General features: G+C 40.8%; 1 non-coding gene across 1 annotated transcript; it reads left to right on the top strand.

Annotated features, from left to right (window-relative positions):
- The first annotated feature begins 10,645 nt into the window (after positions 1–10,645).
- Positions 10,646–10,752, top strand: LOC140740429 (U6 spliceosomal RNA). The gene has a single exon (XR_012101860.1). It is a non-coding gene; the product is annotated as a U6 spliceosomal RNA (small nuclear RNA).
- The last annotated feature ends 780 nt before the right edge of the window (positions 10,753–11,532 follow it).

Below are 11,532 nucleotides of genomic sequence, written 5' to 3' on the forward strand. Positions count from 1 at the left end.
AGAAAACAATTCTGTTGGAGATCACAAGGTGAAGCATGACTAGGTAAACACTGAACTTTTTGAAATCCCCATCACAGTGGATATACATCTGAATCTATCGCTATGTTTAAGATGACACACATGATAAATGCCTCCTGAGCTGGTGAGTGAGTGCAGGAAAGGGAGGGCAGCCTGGCTCCTGAGCAACTGGCCACCTTAGGGATAGTGTGGGGGCTTCAGCCACCAGGATTTACGTGAGGAAATCAGGTACTCACAGCCGGGGACAGAAGGTAGGTACGAGGTCCAAGGTCATAGAGAGGGGAAAAGCTAGGGGCAGAGATGGGTTTCAATAGCAGGGGAACAGAGGGCATTGGAAGTACTATCTTTCAGGGATGATGCCGTATTGAGGCACTGTCTGACCTCTCAGGTGGCCATTACAAGTTCCACCGGCATACTTGGAAAAAGAGCAAGTGAGTTTTCCTACTATCCTGGCTAAATATTTTCTTTCATATTCAATGGCCCCAAATCCTTATCGCATTTTTGTTTGTGTGAGCTCGCTGTGACAAACTGGCTGATATACTTCTTTCTTTGCAATGGTGATTTCACGTCAGAAAATATTGCCTTGAATGATACCCTGAGGTTGTCAAACACAAGATTTCCTTCTTTTAAATACCCTGATCCTGTCCCATGATTATTCGCTTGTGGATTTGGCATGACATCTATAAATTTTGACAAACTTCTATGGATGTGTAGCGGACAACATGTTGAGTGGCTGCATCACAGCCTGGTATGGAAACACCAAAGTCTTTGAGTGGAAAATCCTTCAAAAAGTAGTGGTTACAGCCCAGTTTGTCACAGATAGAGTCCACCCAACTATTGAGCACATCTACATGAAATGGCTCAGGACTTGCACCAGCAAGAACAGGTTCTGGAACAGTTATTACCCTTCAGCTATCAGACTGCTGAACCAAAGGGATAACTTCACTTATTTTCACTTGCCCCATCATTGAAATTTTGCCACAACCAATGGACTCACTTTCCAGGACTCTTCATCTCATGTTCTCAACATTTACTGCTTATTTATTTATTATTATTGTTTCTTAATTTTGCATTTGCACAGCTTGTTGTTTTCTGCACTCTGGTTGAACACTCTAGTTGGGTGGTCTTTCATTGATTCTGTTCTAGTAATTATTTTATAGATTTGTTGAGTAGGCCCACTAGAAAATGAATCTCAGGTATACATACATGTACTTTGATAATAAATGAGTTAGAAATAGTTTCCATTCATTCTTGTGATCAAAGAGGAAAACAGGGTAAGTCAGAAAGAATGGAACAAAACCTAAAGGAGGAAAGTGAATTGAAATTAAACAAGCTTGTCATCTAACTGGGAACATAATACATAAAGCTGATCAGATCTCAGTCTGAGAGACCATGATAAAATGCTGCACATATGAACACAGGCAGCACAGTTTCTCAGTGGTTACGATGTTTTACAATGTTAGTGACCTGGGTTTGTTCTGCTGTCTGTAAGGAGTTTGCACATTCTCCTCACGACAGATGTGCTTCCTCCAGGTGCTCTAGTTTCCTCCCACATTCTAAAGGCATGCGGGTTAGTAGGTTAATTGATCATAAAGCTGTAATTGGGCAGTGCCAGCTCATTGGGTCAGAAGGGCCTTTTACTGTGCTCAATCCCTAAATTTTAAAAAAAATGAAATAAAAACAGATAACTTGTGAACAGAGAGAAGAGATAAATTTTCAAAGTCCCGCCTTATTTTCCTTTTTTGACAAATGCTACCTCACTTCCTTGGACTTCCAGCATTGTATGATGTATAATCTGCCGTGGCTATCCATGCAGCTCATGTTTTGCAAGCAACTATGACCAAAATTCAGGCAATAAGAAATCAACACTCAATAGTATAAAACCAGCCCTTGTATATAGAATGTCATTTGGATACGTTTGCAATGTGCCTTTAAAGATGCAGATACAGCAAGTGAATAAGGAGACCAATGGATTGTCAGCATTATTATAAGGGGCATGGAATCTACAACTCACAAGGTTCTGGTGGATTGCACTGTAGCCCTGTGTACAACTCTGGTTACCATATTTAAGCAATGATACGTTTATATTGGAGGCAGGACAAGGTTCACTAGATTGATTCTAGGGTTGAAGGTGTTGATAACTGTGGAAAGGCTGAATAGATCGGCCCTCTGCTCATTGCTGTTTAGACAAAAGAAAATAATCTTGTCAAAATACATAGCAACATGAGGGACATCTGCAGGTTAGATACTGAGAAGGTATTTCACGCACTGAGGTAATCTAGAACTGGGGGCACGGTTTCAAGCTAAGGAGTTTTAAGATGGTGTTGAGGAGGGTCTTCTTCTCTCAGGGAATTGGGATTCTTTTGAGTACTCCATCTAGAGAATTCAAGTTAGACTTATTGAATGTATAGTGTGTAGAGGAGATTCAGCAGGATGTTGCCCTAGTTAGATAACCTTAGTTATAAGATGAGATTGAACAGGAGTGGTTGGTTTTCCCTGGTGTGTAGACAGACAGACAGACAGACAGACAGACATACTTTATTGATCCTGAGGGAAATTGGGTTTCGTTACAGTCGCACCAACCAAGAATAGTGTAGAAATATAGCAATATAAAACCATAAATAATTAAATAATAATAAGTAAATTATGCCAAGTGGAAATAAGTCCAGGACCAGCCTATTGGCTCAGGGTGTCTGAAACTCCGAGGGAGGAGTTGTAAAGTTTGATAGCCACAGGTAGGAATGACTTCCTATGATGCTCAGTGTTGCATCTCGGTGGAATGAGTCTCTGGCTGAATGTACTCCTGTGCCTAACCAGTACATTATGGAGTGGATGGGAGACATTGTCCAAGATGGTATGCAACTTGGACAGCATCCTCTTTTCAGACACCACCGTCAGAGAGGTGACCTGATAGAAGTGTATAGAATTATAAGAGCCATGGAGAGACAAAATCTTTATCACTTCATAGTAGTACCAAGACAAGGGGGTGTAGGTTTTTAAAACAAGATTCAGAAAGGTTTAAAAGTTCATTTATTAGCAAAGTATGAATCCATATACAACTCTGAGATTCGACTTCTTCAGATAGCCATGAAACAAAGAAAGCACATGAAAATCAATCAGAGAGAATCAAATCCTGGCCCCTGCACAAAAAGAACATTATCCTGATCATCAGCCTCCAAACCCACCCCCTACCCCCTGCACAAAACGGAACAAGAACCTCGACCCCCCCCCAAACCCCACTCACTTCGATCAAACTAACAGAACGCAATAAGAACATCAACCCCTAAACCCCTCCCCTTGCACAACAAAACGGGAAAGAGTGAAAAACACAGAATAAAAAAACCATGTCATAAGAATATAAGAGCCATAGCCACGAAAGGAAGGAATTTTGAAAGGAGCTTGGGGGAATGATTTTACTTACACAGTGATTAATGTCAAGAATTTGATGCCAAAGGACGTAGTGGAGTTAGATCAATCATTATATTTAAGAGATATTTAGCAAATATTTAAGTAGGCAAAGCAGAGAAGGATATGGAATTAACGCAGACAGCTGGGATTGGTATAGATAGGCATAAAGTCTGGCGCAGCTGTGGTGATCTGAAGAGCTGATTCATCTTATGTAATCTCAATGACTCAGTAACTCTAGATTCAATGTGAAGCGTGACAGATATTTAAACTACAGAGTCATGGAGTTTGGAGAGTGCCAGTCAGTGGCATTGAGGTGAAGATCCTACTACCATCAGGCTCCTGAATCGGCCTGGGTCACTTCACTTTGAACTGATTTCACAACCCACAGACACATTTTCAAGGAGTCTCCAACTTAGGTTGTCATTTATTTAATTTTTATAATTTGCACATTTGCTTTCTTTAGCACATTGGCTGTTAGTCAGTCTTCGTTTATGTATAACTTTTCATAAATTCTATTGTATTTTTTCCTGTAAATACCTGAAAGAAAATAAATCCCAAGGTAGTATAGAGTGATATATACAGTAAATACTTTGATAACTAATTTGCTTTGATTTTGACTTTCACTTTGAAGATTAGATCAGCCATAATCCTTAGGAATAGTGGACCAGCTTGAGAGAACGTTTGACCTACTCCTTATGAAAAATGCTGTTTTATTTTGTACCCATGTGCTTTTAGTAGAATCCTTTGGGCAGCAGAGTCACATAGCAATTCTGCTTCTCAAGCATTGTAGCTGTTTCATAGGCATTTTTAATAAATGCACAATTGTGTAAATATACACTTAGTTCATTTAAAAATATACACAGTGTCTCAGGGCAACCTGAAAGTCTTTTCAATTTTAAAAATACCTTGCAGAAGATCTTGGTTCAGTTTGTTGGAGAAATAGGATAAATAGGTTAGGGTAAAAGGTTTGCAAAGTTACGTTGAATACTGAAGGTATAACCAATGAGATTGCTCAACAGGAAGCCAGAAAAACGCTCGATGATCTGAGTGGTTCAATAGAACTTCATTGCCACATTTAGACAACTGCTCTTTTATAGTTGTCCACGTGACTATCAGTATATTGAGGAAAAACTTTTCCTGTAGCAATTCCCATAACGCTGCATTATCAGAATGAGACGTAACTTGTGCCAATTGTATTCTCCTCGAATACCCAGACAATCCATTATTAAGTGGAGGATAATGGTTAGTTAGAGCTGAGATCTCCATTTCCTTTGGTTAATTGAAAAGTCTCAGATGAAAATCAGTGAGTCTCCCAGCATTAGCTCACAACTGAAATAAAATCTAGATTAGTAGGCTCAACTGTGCATCATATTTTTCATTACATTGTACCTTTGTGACTTCATGCTATTATTAGAGGTTTATATTGTAATCAAATCGGTATTAGAGAGCATGATGACGTGTAGTCAGTCCTAAATCTTCCTCTGTTGCCATCTGAGAGACGGAAAGCTGTAGGGTTATAGACGCTTTTCTGAGTTTTTTCTTTGCTTTTGCGAATCATCTGAAGTCCTTTATAGGTAACTTCCTAATTTCTGATGTGATCTTTTGGAAGCATGCCTCAAAGTCAGAAGTGTAAAGTTAAATGCAACAAATGAAAAAGTCAAACACGAGGAAATCTGCAGATGCTGGAAATTCAAACAACAACACACACAAAATGCTGGTGGAACACAGCAGGCCAGGCAGCATCTATAGGAGAAGTACTGTCGACGTTCCGGGCCGAGACCCTTCGTCAGGACTAACCGAAAGGAAAGATAGTAAGAGATTTGAAAGTAGTGGGGGGAGGGGGAAATGCGAAATAAAAATGTCATGCTATTTAACTCTCATTAAACATTACAGAAAAAAATCAGATGACTTATCAGTATATCACTGCTGAATGTGAAGATTGTCTGCTGTTTTTCCTGCACTTTAACAGTGACAAACGTCAAAAATACTCCATTGGTTGGGATATCCAGAAATAAAGCAATAAAACTCCAAAGACGATTGAAATCATTGAGGTGGGTGCAGAGGGCGACCGAGTGTTCTGCGTCTTCTACCAGCCTTCCATTCACTGCTGCCGGAGAAGGTGGCTGCCTGTGGTGGTCTCTCGCGCTCTCTCACTCGCTGCTCCTGAGGGAGCGTCCTAACATTCGAGTGAACTCTCTCCCTCGATACTGTCGGTGGATGGTGCTGGAGCAAAGTTTAATTGATGCAGATTGTAGATTTAAACTCTAGTTCAGGTTTATGGTGTGTTCCAGTTTGGGTCGCTCTTTTTTTGTTGGTACTCTTGGGCGATTTTAGAATCAGGGCGGCCTGCACATAATGAACACTGAGCTGAAATATGCCTTTTGATCTTGTGTTTTATATTCTGTGTTTTTGCTCTTTTGCCATTTGCATGATTTTTTTTGTGTGTGGGGAGGGAGGGGTGTTTGATGTTTGATGTTTTTCTTTGAATGAGTTGGTTCCATGGTTCTTTATTTTGCTTCATGGGTCTCTGTAGGGAAGATGAATCTCAGGGCTGTACTGTGCACTGCATACATACTTTGATAATAAATGTATTTTGAATCATTGAATCTTTGATACTCTTTAGATATAAGACCATCTCTTTATTTGGACTGAGGTAAAAGTTTTGATATCACTTTCATTCAAAATTGTAAGAAACTGGGCTAGCTTAGTTTAATATTTTAAGAGGGGTACTTTTGACTGAAAACAAATAATGGAATTCCCAATTCTTATAGTCTGCAGTCATACTAGGGTAGAGAGTTGCACTCTCTTATGCATTTATTATGCAAACTTTCTCTGTTCCTTTGTGATATCAATGAAACATATTTAGTCCCCATTGAACTCCAAAACATGATTATGGTATGATAACAAAACATGATTAATACATTTGCAGATGAGACAAAGTTTGGTGACACTGTGGATAGTGAGGAAGTTTGTCTACTGATATAGCAGAACCTATAGTAGATAAGATAGAAAGTTGGGCATAGTGCTGGCAGATGGAATTTAATATTGAAAAGAGCAAAGTGATGCATTTTGGAGAGGACATAAATGGTAGGGTGATAAGGATTGTTAATGAATTGAAGCACCTTGGGGCTCAAATTCCATGAAACTGGCAAAATACATAGATAGGATGGTAAAGAAGGCATATGGCGTGCTTGTGTTCATAGTCGAGGCATAGAATGTATAAGTTGGAATGTTGTCTTGCCTTCACGTCGAAAGAAAAGGCTGAGACTGTACGCACAGTATTGTTTACTGTTCTGGTGTCCATATATTAATAAGGATGGGGTTGTACTGGAGGGAGAGTGCAGATCAGGTTCAGCAGGATATTACTGAATTTGGGGGCTTTCATTATGGGAAGAGATTGGGTAAGCTGGGGGCACTTTTTCCTGAGCAAAGAAGGCTGAGACACAGATTGAGCAGAGAGTCAGAATCTCTTTTTCCACGGACAACATTTCAAAAACAAGCTGGCAAAGGTTTAGGGTGAGATGAAGGATTTTTAAAGGGGATTCGAGGAGAAATATTTTTACACCGAAAATGGTTGATACCTGGAACTTGTTGCCAGAGAAGGAGGTGGAGTCAGATATAACCACAACATTTATGAGACATTAATACCATCATTACCTGTCAAGTAGTATGATATAGATGATCATGATTTTTAACCATGATTGTTCTTGGCAAACTTTTCTACGGAAGAAGGTTTGTCATTGCCGCCTTCTGGGTAGTGTCTTTACAAGATGGGTGACCCCAGCCATTATAAATACTCTTCAAAAATTGTCTGCCTGATGTCAATGGTTGCATAGCCAGGACCTTTGATGTACACCAGCTGCTCATACGACCATCCATCCCCTGCTCCCATGGCTTCACATGACCTAGACTCGGGGGGGGGGGGGGGGTGGTTGCTAAGCAGTTGCTACACTTTGCCCAGGGGTGACCAGCAGGCAAGCGGAGGGAGGGTGTGCCTTCTTTGATAGAGACGTATTTCCATTCTGCCACCCAACATTTATCCAGGCACTCAGATAATTAAGGCATAGAAGGATGAAGCCTAATGGAGGAAAGTGGAATTAGTATAGAAGAGAGAAAGGTCAGCATGTAAGGCATGGGCTGAAGATCGTGTCTCTGTGTTGTAAACTCTATGACTCCATGATGAATTTGATGCTGCTATTACTCGAGCTTCTCCTACACCGAATAACTACCAAACTGCTGGGGGTTCTGAAGATGTTAACTAGTTTTCAGTAGATTCCATGAGACCATAAGGCATTGGTGCAGAATCAGGCCACTTGTTCCATCATGTCTGCTCCGCCATTCCATCATGACTAATTTATTATCCCTCTCAACTCCATTCCCCTGCTTTCCCTATGTCACCTTTGATGCCCTGTCTAACCAAGGTCCTATCAACCTCTGCTTTGAATATGTGACTTGGCCTCCAAAGCCATCTGTGGCAATGAATTACATAGATTCACCACCTACTGGCTAAATAAATTCCTTCTCATCTTTGTTCTAAATGGATGTCCCTCTATTCTGAAACTGTGCCCTCTGGTCCTGGACTCACCCCTATAGGAAACATTCTTCCCAGATCCACTCTGTCTGGGCTTTTCAATATTCAATAGGTTTCAATGAGACTGCCCTTCATTCTTCTAAACTCCAGCGAGGACAGGCCCACAGTCATCAAATGCTCCTTAAACCTTAACACTTTGATTCTCAGAAACGTTATTGTGAAACTCCTGTGGACCCTCTCCAATGCCAGCACACATTTTCTTATAAAATGGTGCTTCAAAAATGCTCACAATGCTTCAAGTGTGGTCTGACCAATGTCTTATAAAGACTCAACATCACATCCTCGCGCTTGTATTCCAGTCCCTTCAAAATGAATGCTGACATTGCATTTGCCTTCCTCACCACTGTCTTAACCTGCAAGTTAACCTGCAGAAAATCCTGCACTTGGACTCCTAAGTGCCTTTTGCACTCTGATGTTTAAATTTTATCCCTATTTAGAAAATAGTCTATGCCTTTATTCCTTCTACCAACGTGTACGTGACGTGTACGTGACTGTACACTTCTCTACACTATAATCCATGTGCCACTTCTTTCTCCCAGTCTGTCCAAGTCCTCCTGCAGACTCCCTGCTTCAACACTTCCTGTCCCTCCACCTACCTTTGTATCTTCTGCAGACTTGGCCACAAAGCCATCAATTCCATCATCCAAATCGTTGACATATCACATGAAAAGAAGTGGTCCCAGTACCAACCCTTGTGGAACTCTACTTGTCATCAGCAATCATTCAGAAAGGGTTTCCTTTATTCTGATCATTGCCTCCTGCCAATCAGATAATCTGCTATCCATGTTAGTACATTTCCTGTAATATCATGGGCTCTTATCTTATTAAGCAGCCTCATGTGCAGCACCTTGTCAAAGGCCTTCTGAAAATCCAAGTAAACAACACCCATTGACTCTCCTTTGCCTATTTTGCTTGTTGTTTTCTCAAACAATTCCAACAGATTTGTAAGGCAAGATTTCCCTTTCAGGAAACCATGCTGACTTCGACTTACTTTATTATGTACTTCCAAGTACCCTGAATCCTCACCCTTAATAATGGATTCCAACATCGTCCTAACTGCTGAGGTCAGGCTAACTGGCCTATAATTTTTTTTCTTCTGCCTCCATCCCGTCTTAAAGATTGGAGTGACATTTGCAGTTTTCTAGTCTTCCTGAACCACTCTAGAATCTAGTTATTATTGCCTTCACAATCTCTTCTACCAGTTCTTTTAAAATCCTGGGGTGTAGTTCACTGGGTCCAGGTAACTACAGACCTTTCAACTTCCCAAGCACCTTAGTAATAGCAACTAGACTTTCTTCTGTCCCCTGATACTTACAAATTTCCAACAAGTGGCGTCTTCCACAGTGAATTCCTATCATCAAGAACTAGACCATTTCCAGCGATGTAAATGCTATGTCCAAGACAGCACTCCAGCATCTCTACTTCCTTAGAGGGATAAAGATATATAACATGTCCTCAATGATTCCTACCAAATTTTATAGATGTACAACAGAAAGTATCCTGTCCAGATGCATCGCAGCTTGATATGTCATCTATTCTGATTAAGACTGGAGAAATTGATGGAAGTTGTGAGAACAACCATTGACTCCGTCTATACTTCCGGCTGACTTGGGAAGGCAACCAACATAATCAAAGACTACTCTCAACCCCGTTATTCTTTCTCCTACCCCCCCACCCCTTCCATAGCATAGAAGATACAGAAGATATGTACCACCAAGCCCAAGGATAGATTCTGTCCTACTGTTATAAGAGACTTGAGTGGACCACTTTTGCAATAAAGGCAAATTCTTGATTTCTTGATCTGCTTTGCCATGGTTCTTGCACCTTAATTGCTTACCTGCATGCATTTAACTGTCCATTTCCCTCCATAAATGCTGCCTGTCCTGCTGAGTTCCTCCAGCATCTTTGCTCTAGTCTAGATTCTAGCATCTGCAGTCTCCTGTGTCTGCACTGTATTCTGTTTTCTATTACTGTCTATTGTACTATCTGGATGGTATGCAAAGCAAAACTCATCCGTGTATCTCCAGACATGTGATAATAATAAACAAGTTACCAATTAATCCTTCTTTGAATTAAAAAATCTGTAGGACTGATTTTTAAGTCAGAACAGTAATATGGTATACACGTATGAAGAAGGAGTTGAAGTTAGCTGCTTGGGACTTCAGGCTTGATTTATAACTTAATAAAGTTTTGTCTGGCCTAATCGCACCCTCAAGTCCACAACCTCTGAAAGAGCACTGCCAACTAAAACTGTTCCAGTGTCATTCCTGTTGATATTTCATGGAAGTTAAAAATGACTGATAGCAATGATGCACGGTTGCATAACAGTTAGCACAATCACTTTAGAGCACCAGATCGCCGATCTGGGTCTGTTTCCTGCTGCTGTCTTGTACGTCCTCTCCATAACTCTGTGGGTTTTCCCCAGGTGCACTGGATTCCTCCCTCATTCCAAAAAAAGACACACGGTTAGAGTTATGGAGTTGTGGGCATGCTATGTTACTGCTAGAAGCATGGCGACACTTGCAGGTTGCCCACAGCACAATCATTCGATTATGCTAGCCATTGATGCAAAGTGACACATTTCACTGTATGTTTCAATGCTTCGATGTACAGGTGACAAATAAAGCTGTGCTCGCTTCGGCAGCACATATACTAAAATTGGAACGATACAGAGAAGATTAGCATGGCCTCTGCGCAAGGATGACACGCAAATTCGTGAAGCGTTCCATTTTTTTTTAAAATAGAAAAAAAAAGAAAAAGAAAAGACAAATAAAGCTAAACTTTACAATTTCTGATATTTGTCATCAATCAATCATGTACTTAGACCTCCCTATGCACTGTCACCTGCAAGCCCCCCCCCCCCCACCCAATGATACTTCTTTACCTTTTGATTGTGATTAATCTTCTTCTACATTAAGAACTGGAACCCAACTGAAAAACTACCAGCTGTGCTGTTGGGGCGGCGGGAGAAGCTGCAGTGTTTAAAAGGACATCTAGACGGACATGAATGTGAAGGGAATAGAGCAGGGGTTCCTATCCTGGATCCCATGGATGCTTTGCTTAATGGTATTGGTCCATGGCTTAAAAATGGTTGGGAACCCCTGGAATAGAGGGATGCGGAAGGAAGCTGGCAACAAATATCAAAGTAGACACTAAAAGCTTTTTCAAAAATATATAAAGGGTAAAAGAGAGTTCAGGGTAGATATAGGACTAATAGAAAATTACGCCAGAGATATTGTAATGACAGACACAGGGATGGTAGGGGAACTGAATGCATATTTTGCATCAGTCTTCACAGTGGAAGGCATTTGCAGTATACCGGACATTCAAGTGTGTCAGTCAGAGAAGTGAAGGATGTGCAGTGGAAATTATGACTGAGAAGGAGCTCAGGAAGCTTAATGGTCTGAGGGTGAATAAATATCCTGGGCCTGATGGAATGCATCCTTGGGTTTTGAAGGAAGTAGCTGGAGAGATTGCGGAGGCATTAGCAATGATCTTTCAAGAATCGATAGATT

The sequence above is a fragment of the Hemitrygon akajei genome, chromosome 16 (assembly GCF_048418815.1).
Source record: "Hemitrygon akajei chromosome 16, sHemAka1.3, whole genome shotgun sequence".
Taxonomy (NCBI): domain Eukaryota; kingdom Metazoa; phylum Chordata; class Chondrichthyes; order Myliobatiformes; family Dasyatidae; genus Hemitrygon; species Hemitrygon akajei.